This window comes from Struthio camelus, chromosome W (genome assembly GCF_040807025.1).
Source record: "Struthio camelus isolate bStrCam1 chromosome W, bStrCam1.hap1, whole genome shotgun sequence".
NCBI lineage: Eukaryota > Metazoa > Chordata > Aves > Struthioniformes > Struthionidae > Struthio > Struthio camelus.
Window position 1 is genome coordinate 70,340,121 of NC_090981.1, and position 6,768 is coordinate 70,346,888.

The window sequence follows — 6,768 nt, forward strand, 5'->3', positions numbered from 1 at the left end:
ATGCGCAGTGGTTTCGGCGTGGCTCGTGGGTGCCCTCGGCTGGCCAGAAATCGGTACTGCAGCGCGAAAAATCGGTACTGCAGGCGAAGCGGGGCGCATGCGCACTGGGTTTCGGCGTGGCTCGTTGGTGCCCTCGGCTGGCCAGAAATCGGTACTGCAGCCCGAAAAATCGGTACTGCAGGCGAAGCGGGGCGCATGCGCACTGGGTTTCGGCGTGGCTCGTTGGTGCCCTCGGCTGGCCAGAAATCGGTACTGCAGGCGAAGCGGGGCGCATGCGCAGTGGTTTCGGCGTGGCTCGTTGGTGCCCTCGGCTGGCCAGAAATCGGTACTGCAGGCGAAGCGGGGCGCAGGTGCAGTGGTTTCGGCGTGGCTCGTTGGTGCCCTCGGCTGGCCAGAAATCGGTACTGCAGGCGAAGCGGGGCGCAGGCGCAGTGGTTTCGGCGTGACTCGTGGGTGCCCTCGGCTGGCCAGAAATCGGTACTGCAGGCGAAGCGGGGCGCATGCGCAGTGGTTTCGGCGTGGCTCGTTGGTGCCCTCGGCTGGCCAGAAATCGGTCCTGCAGGCGAAGCGGGGCGCAGGCGCAGTGGTTTCGGCGTGACTCGTGGGTGCCCTCGGCTGGCCAGAAATCGGTACTGCAGGCGAAGCGGGGCGCAGGCGCAGTGGTTTCGGCGTGGCTCGTTGGTGCCCTCGGCTGGCCAGAAATCGGTACTGCAGGCGAAGCGGGGCGCAGGCGCACTGGGTTTCGGCGTGGCTCGTTGGTGCCCTCGGCTGGCCAGAAATCGGTACTGCAGGCGAAGCGGGGCGCATGCGCACTGGGTTTCGGCGTGGCTCGTGGGTGCCCTCGGCTGGCCAGAAATCGGTACTGCAGCCCGAAAAAACGGTCCTGCAGGCGAAGCGGGGCGCATGCGCACTGGGTTTCGGCGTGGCTCGTTGGTGCCCTCGGCTGGCCAGAAATCGGTACTGCAGGCGAAGCGGGGCGCATGCGCAGTGGTTTCGGCGTGGCTCGTTGGTGCCCTCGGCTGGCCAGAAATCGGTACTGCAGGCGAAGCGGGGCGCAGGCGCAGTGGTTTCGGCGTGGCTCGTTGGTGCCCTCGGCTGGCCAGAAATCGGTACTGCAGGCGAAGCGGGGCGCAGGCGCAGTGGTTTCGGCGTGGCTCGTTGGTGCCCTCGGCTGGCCAGAAATCGGTACTGCAGGCGAAGCGGGGCGCATGCGCACTGGGTTTCGGCGTGGCTCGTTGGTGCCCTCGGCTGGCCAGAAATCGGTACTGCAGCGCGAAAAATCGGTACTGCAGGCGAAGCGGGGCGCAGGCGCAGTGGTTTCGGCGTGGCTCGTGGGTGCCCTCGGCTGGCCAGAAATCGGTACTGCAGGCGAAGCGGGGCGCATGCGCAGTGGTTTCGGCGTGGCTCGTTGGTGCCCTCGGCTGGCCAGAAATCGGTACTGCAGGCGAAGCGGGGCGCATGCGCAGTGGTTTCGGCGTGGCTCGTTGGTGCCCTCGGCTGGCCAGAAATCGGTACTGCAGGCGAAGCGGGGCGCATGCGCACTGGGTTTCGGCGTGGCTCGTTGGTGCCCTCGGCTGGCCAGAAATCGGTACTGCAGCCCGAAAAAACGGTCCTGCAGGCGAAGCGGGGCGCATGCGCACTGGGTTTCGGCGTGGCTCGTGGGTGCCCTCGGCTGGCCAGAAATCGGTACTGCAGGCGAAGCGGGGCGCATGCGCAGTGGTTTCGGCGTGGCTCGTTGGTGCCCTCGGCTGGCCAGAAATCGGTACTGCAGGCGAAGCGGGGCGCATGCGCAGTGGTTTCGGCGTGGCTCGTTGGTGCCCTCGGCTGGCCAGAAATCGGTACTGCAGGCGAAGCGGGGCGCATGCGCAGTGGTTTCGGCGTGGCTCGTTGGTGCCCTCGGCTGGCCAGAAATCGGTACTGCAGGCGAAGCACACGATCCCTCTGTGTGCCCCGGGGCCCAGTGCTGGTTTTGCAGCACGCCACAAAGTTCTCTGCTGAGCTTTCTCCCCTGCCCAGGAGCTGTCCGGGTGCCTTCTGGCGCCTCCGGGCCCCGCAGAGTCCCTCCGTCTGCGCTGTCGTCGCCCGGTAACTTCCTTTTTTCCACTGTTCCTTTACGGCGGGGCTGGGAGTGGTGTCGGGAGGGCGGAGGGGTCCCAGGGGAGCCCTGCGGAGGGTCGCGGCGGTGCCGGGGATCGCGGGGCCGGGGGGCTCCGGGCTCCACGGCGGCTGCCGGGGACGGGACGGGATCGCCGCTGGGTCCAACCTCACGGAGCGCTGCTGCCCGCGGCATCCTGGGAGATGTAGTCTTCCGGCGCCGGGCGGCCATGCTGGTTTGGGAGTGCGGCATGCCGGGAGCAGTAGTCTTCCGGCACCGGGCTGCCGGGCGGCCAGGCTGTCTGCGGGGCGCGGCATGCCGGGAGCAGTAGTCTTCCGGCACCAGGCTTCCGAGCGGCCATTTTAGTCTGCAGAGCATTCTGGGAGATGTATTCTTCCGGTACCGAGCTTCCGGGCGGCCATGTTGTTTTGGGGGCGCGGCATGCCGGGAGCAGTAGTCTTCCGGCGCCGGGCTGCCGGGCGGCCATTTTCATCTGCGGAGCATTCTGGGAGATGTAGTGTCCCAGCACCGAGCTTCCGGGCGGCCATTTTAATCTGTTAGGCATGCCGGGAGGCGTTGGCTTCCCTTGCTGGGTTTCTGGGAGATCATGTTGTGCCTGTCGAGGTGGCAGGAGGTGCAGCTGTCAACAGGGTTCCCACCCGCTGGCCACGTCGTGCTCTGTGGCAGCCAGGAGCTGCCGTTCCAGGTGCCTGTGCCTCCTCAGCACTGCAGCAGTGGGCCAGTGTGTCTGTTCCTTACTTGTCATGTCATGGGGGAAGGACTATATGCTGCCGTGAAGAACTACGGGCTGCTGCCCTCAGACCTCTGTCAGTTATCGCGTGTCAGGAGCGGCCAGGAGAATCCAAATGCCAGCGGAAAGGTTCTCTGCCCGGTCCCGAAGAGGAGCCTTCGGCCGTAGGAAGGTTGGCAGCGTCCTTACCGTGACCCGTGAGCCACGCTTCGTGGACCAGCAAAGGAGAGGGGGGAGTAGCGCCTGGTAGCCCAGTCGCTATGGCATCGCTGGCGCTAGCAGGCCCGCGAGGTCTGTGTGAAGCCTCACCTGCCTGTCTGGAGCTTTATTTTGGTCTGTTTACCCGGAGTAACCAGCGAGGCCTAAAATGAGAATTTAGGATGGCTAGATGGGTTACCTGTGACCCGACCTGTCCTCGCCTTGCTTTGCTGCCTAGCAGCAAGCAATAACGGGAACTTGGGACCCCAGAATAAAAACTGTTGCAGTGCTTAAGGGAGGACCTGCGTTTGCCCAGGTTAGGGAACCGTAATGAAAGCTTGGGGGGGGGGGGCGGGAGGGGGGAGAGGAAGCTCCAAAACAGGAACCTCCCGGTGACCTTGGTGGTTTGATTCATTTGCAGAATAGTGTTCCGAGGGCCAGCAACCTGAGGAGGAGCCGCTCGACCCGTTTTGTTGATTTCGGTGATGCTGTTTTAAGGAAGCACGTAAGTACAGAAGAGCTCTGGGAGGGTTTTCAAACAAGACGGGGAAGAGCGTGGGAAAGCTAGGTGCCGTGAGTACGGAAGTTGTTAAGGGCTGAGAGAATTTGGGGGGTTAAGCGTGCGCACGTGACGGTCTGAAAGGGGCTGATGCACAAGCAGTAGTAAAAGGGCGTGACGGAGTGCAAGGTTCCTCCCCGGTGTGGGCCCGTGCGTGCGCTCTCGCGGACGCAGGCGCTCTGGAGGCGCAGGGATTCGGGCAAGCAGGCCCACAGGCGGACTTGGGGAAAACGGTGTGCAGAGCGCTCGGCGGGTGAGCGGGGCTGGAGCGGGTCGAGGGCTGTCCCGGGCGGGCTGCCTGGGTCCATCCGGTTCTGCTCCCTGTCCCTCTGTCCAGCTCTCCATCTTTCTCTTTCTTTCCCCATAGCTCTGTCCGGTGCCCCATCCCTTTGTTTAACTACTCGTTGCTCTGCCCAGCTCCCCATCCCTCTTGTACTCTTCCCGTCCCTCTGTCAATACCTGCTTCCCTCTGTCTGCTTCTCCATCCCTCTGACTGGCTCCCTATCGCTCTGTCCAGCTCTTCGTTGTCCTCTTTCTCTCCCGATCCCACTACCTGCCTGCTGTCCCTCTGCCTGGCTCCCCATCCCTCCACCACCCCCCCCAACTGCTCTGTCTATCTGCCTCTTCGTACCTCTCTTTGCCCCTTCAGCCCTCCATCCACCTCTCCAGTCTTCTCTGTTTCCATCCCTCTGTTCAGCTCCTCATCCATCTATTTGCCGCCTCCTTATCCCTCTTTTCCCCTGTACCATCCCATCTCTCTGTCCGACTTCCCCTCTCTCTTTTGGGGGGTTTAGTACCTGTTTTAGCAGACAATCGCGTGTCCCTTTAGGCCCCAGGAAGCAGAAAGTTCTGACCTGACAGCAAAGTATTTGGTCTTTTTAACGCTCTTGCGGCTGAAGGTGACTCCTAATGAAAAGCAATGAGAATTCTGAGGATTCACTGGAAACGTAAAAGACAGTATCTGCCCTTTTTAAAAGGCTGTGTGCTTCCGCTAATAATACCTGTAGTAATCAAGCCACTAGATTTTTCTGACAATAAGAGCCTTTAAGCTGCGATCGCTACTCGAAAAGTCCAGATATTTTAGAAACTGAACGAGCCTTCTGAGCTTGCTGACTGCAGTACCTCGAAAGATGATCAGAGTGCTGATGTTTTCATGCTTTAGTGTGGTAGAGATGCTCTGTGCAAACATCCCTTGTGTTTAATCTTCAAAACTGCGCAGACTGTCACGGAGCTCTCTTTTGACTATCTACTTTGCGTAACAAACAGAAAGGCAGGAGGTTGACAGTGCTAAATGAGTAAGGTCATTGCTTGTTTAGGGGTTGCAAATTTTATGGAATTTTGTCCTTTTAAATCTCATCTAGAATATGCTTGCAAAAAATCCCTGGGAAGAAAACAAGGAGTATAAGCAGCTTTTGAATATTATTAGCAATACTTACACGTTCTGGATGGGTTCTTAGGGTCCCCCATGGTCTTCTGCCCTCCCCATTACCCCCAAATTTACCCATTTTGCAGTGTTTTGGCACTTATTTTGCTCTTTCTTGTCCCGAAGCAGGTCAGGGTTTGGTGTGGACAGAGGGGGGAAGGAGCCAGCTGTGGGTAAATGGGCCCTGGATGGCATCGCGGGGACACGGCGAATCCTGGCACAGCCCATCTTCAGCACGGGGAGAGGCCGGAGTGCTGCCGTGATGAGTGCTGAGAAAGGTACCTCTCTTTGGATTATGTGCACCCCAGAGCCCACCTTCTGGCCTTTCATTCTCCCCCGATCCCTCCTGTCAAGTATTTGTGCTCTGCGGATGCCTGAGTTTGGCTTTTTGTGACTTGTAGGTTCCTCCGCTGAGGTTCTTTTTGCCCCTGAGGTCCTCCCTTTCACCATCTTGTCCCCACAGAACCCTGAATTGTTTCTTCTCCCTCGCCCAGCCCACAACATCCCTTCCTTTTCCTTTTCTTTTTTGCTGCCCCTCGATCCTTCCTTTTGCAATTTTGCACCACCAGTTCACTCTGTTAAGCTCTTCTCTCTTTTGGGCTTTTTGCACCCCCCACCCCCCACCCCCTTTGTAAAGCTTTTTTTGTGCCGCTTACAAGCTTCTGGCTTTTTTTCCCCTGAGAAGCCTTCCTTCTGGCTTTGTGTGTCAGCACCCTCCCCTTTTTGAATAAAGCAGAGATTAAAGGCAAACTCGGTATCTCTTTATGCAGCTGCAACCCTTTGGAGGGGAAGCAAATACGTTATTGTGGTTTGTAGTATTTCTGGGCTAACTCTGGGGAAATCCTCATCACAGTTTGGATTTTTTGTTGTTGTTTCTATAAGTTCGTTGCTTTGAAAGTTTGAAACTAGTATTCGTTTGGCTTACTGCCTTACTGTCATAACTGAGCGTAAAGCAGAGATTGTGTTGCCATTGCATATGACCTCCCTCATATGGTGCTTGCGTTCATATACGTGTGTTCTCCCCAGGAGTACTCTTGCCTTTTCCTTTCCTTTAGTAAACAAACGCCTTTCTGAGCCAATACCGAGCAACACGGTGGATGTGCTTCTAGCGCTAACGTCGCGTCGCAGGAGGCAGCTGAGAGCAGTCGATAAGCCGGTGCTCTAGACATGCAAAGGCAGGAAGAAGCGGACTAGCTATTGAGCTTCCCTCGAGAGCAGAGGAAGAGGAGAAGAAACCCAGGGGGCGGTCATACGCCCGCTGACGATTCCGGAGGCTTTGCCTTGCAATGCGTTTCTCCTGGTAGGCGGCAGCACTCATTGCCCGTGGCGGGTAAGGGCCGGAACCACCTTGCGCTGAGGGCTCAGCAGAACCAGAGAGGCGAGGGTGTCCCTGGGGTGGCTGCGGGTGCCTGGATTTCTCCGGCCCACCTCAAGGCATGCATTGCGGGGAGAAAAGGGTGCGGGCTTTCAGGGGCCTGGCAGTGCTCTGCTCCGTGCGGGCACAGGGCAGGGTCTGCCCTGAACACATGTTTGCCTCTCCCTGTCTTTGTTTTAATTCCTGCCTTTAGGGCTGAGGTTCCTCCCCAGAGCAGACTTGTACGTGTGCCCTCGCTCGTGTAGATGCAGATGGCCTGGAGGTGTGGGGAGGCAGGCTGTCCCGCGAGAAGGACTTTTGCGCGGCGTCCCGGGGAGGATAGCTGTGATGTACCTCGTGCACCCAAGGGTGTTGGTAAGCGACAAGA

General features: G+C 59.0%; 1 long non-coding RNA gene across 2 annotated transcripts; it reads left to right on the top strand.

Moving 5' to 3' along the window:
• The first annotated feature begins 2,542 nt into the window (after positions 1-2,542).
• Positions 2,543-6,240, top strand: LOC138064097 (uncharacterized). Of its 2 annotated transcripts, XR_011137343.1 has the most exons (3): positions 2,607-3,018; positions 3,466-3,549; positions 5,153-6,240. It is a non-coding gene; the product is annotated as an uncharacterized lncRNA (long non-coding RNA). The 2 variants fall into 2 exon arrangements; XR_011137342.1 differs by having other exon boundaries at positions 2,543-3,018; positions 3,466-6,240.
• Positions 6,241-6,768: the final 528 nt, after the last annotated feature.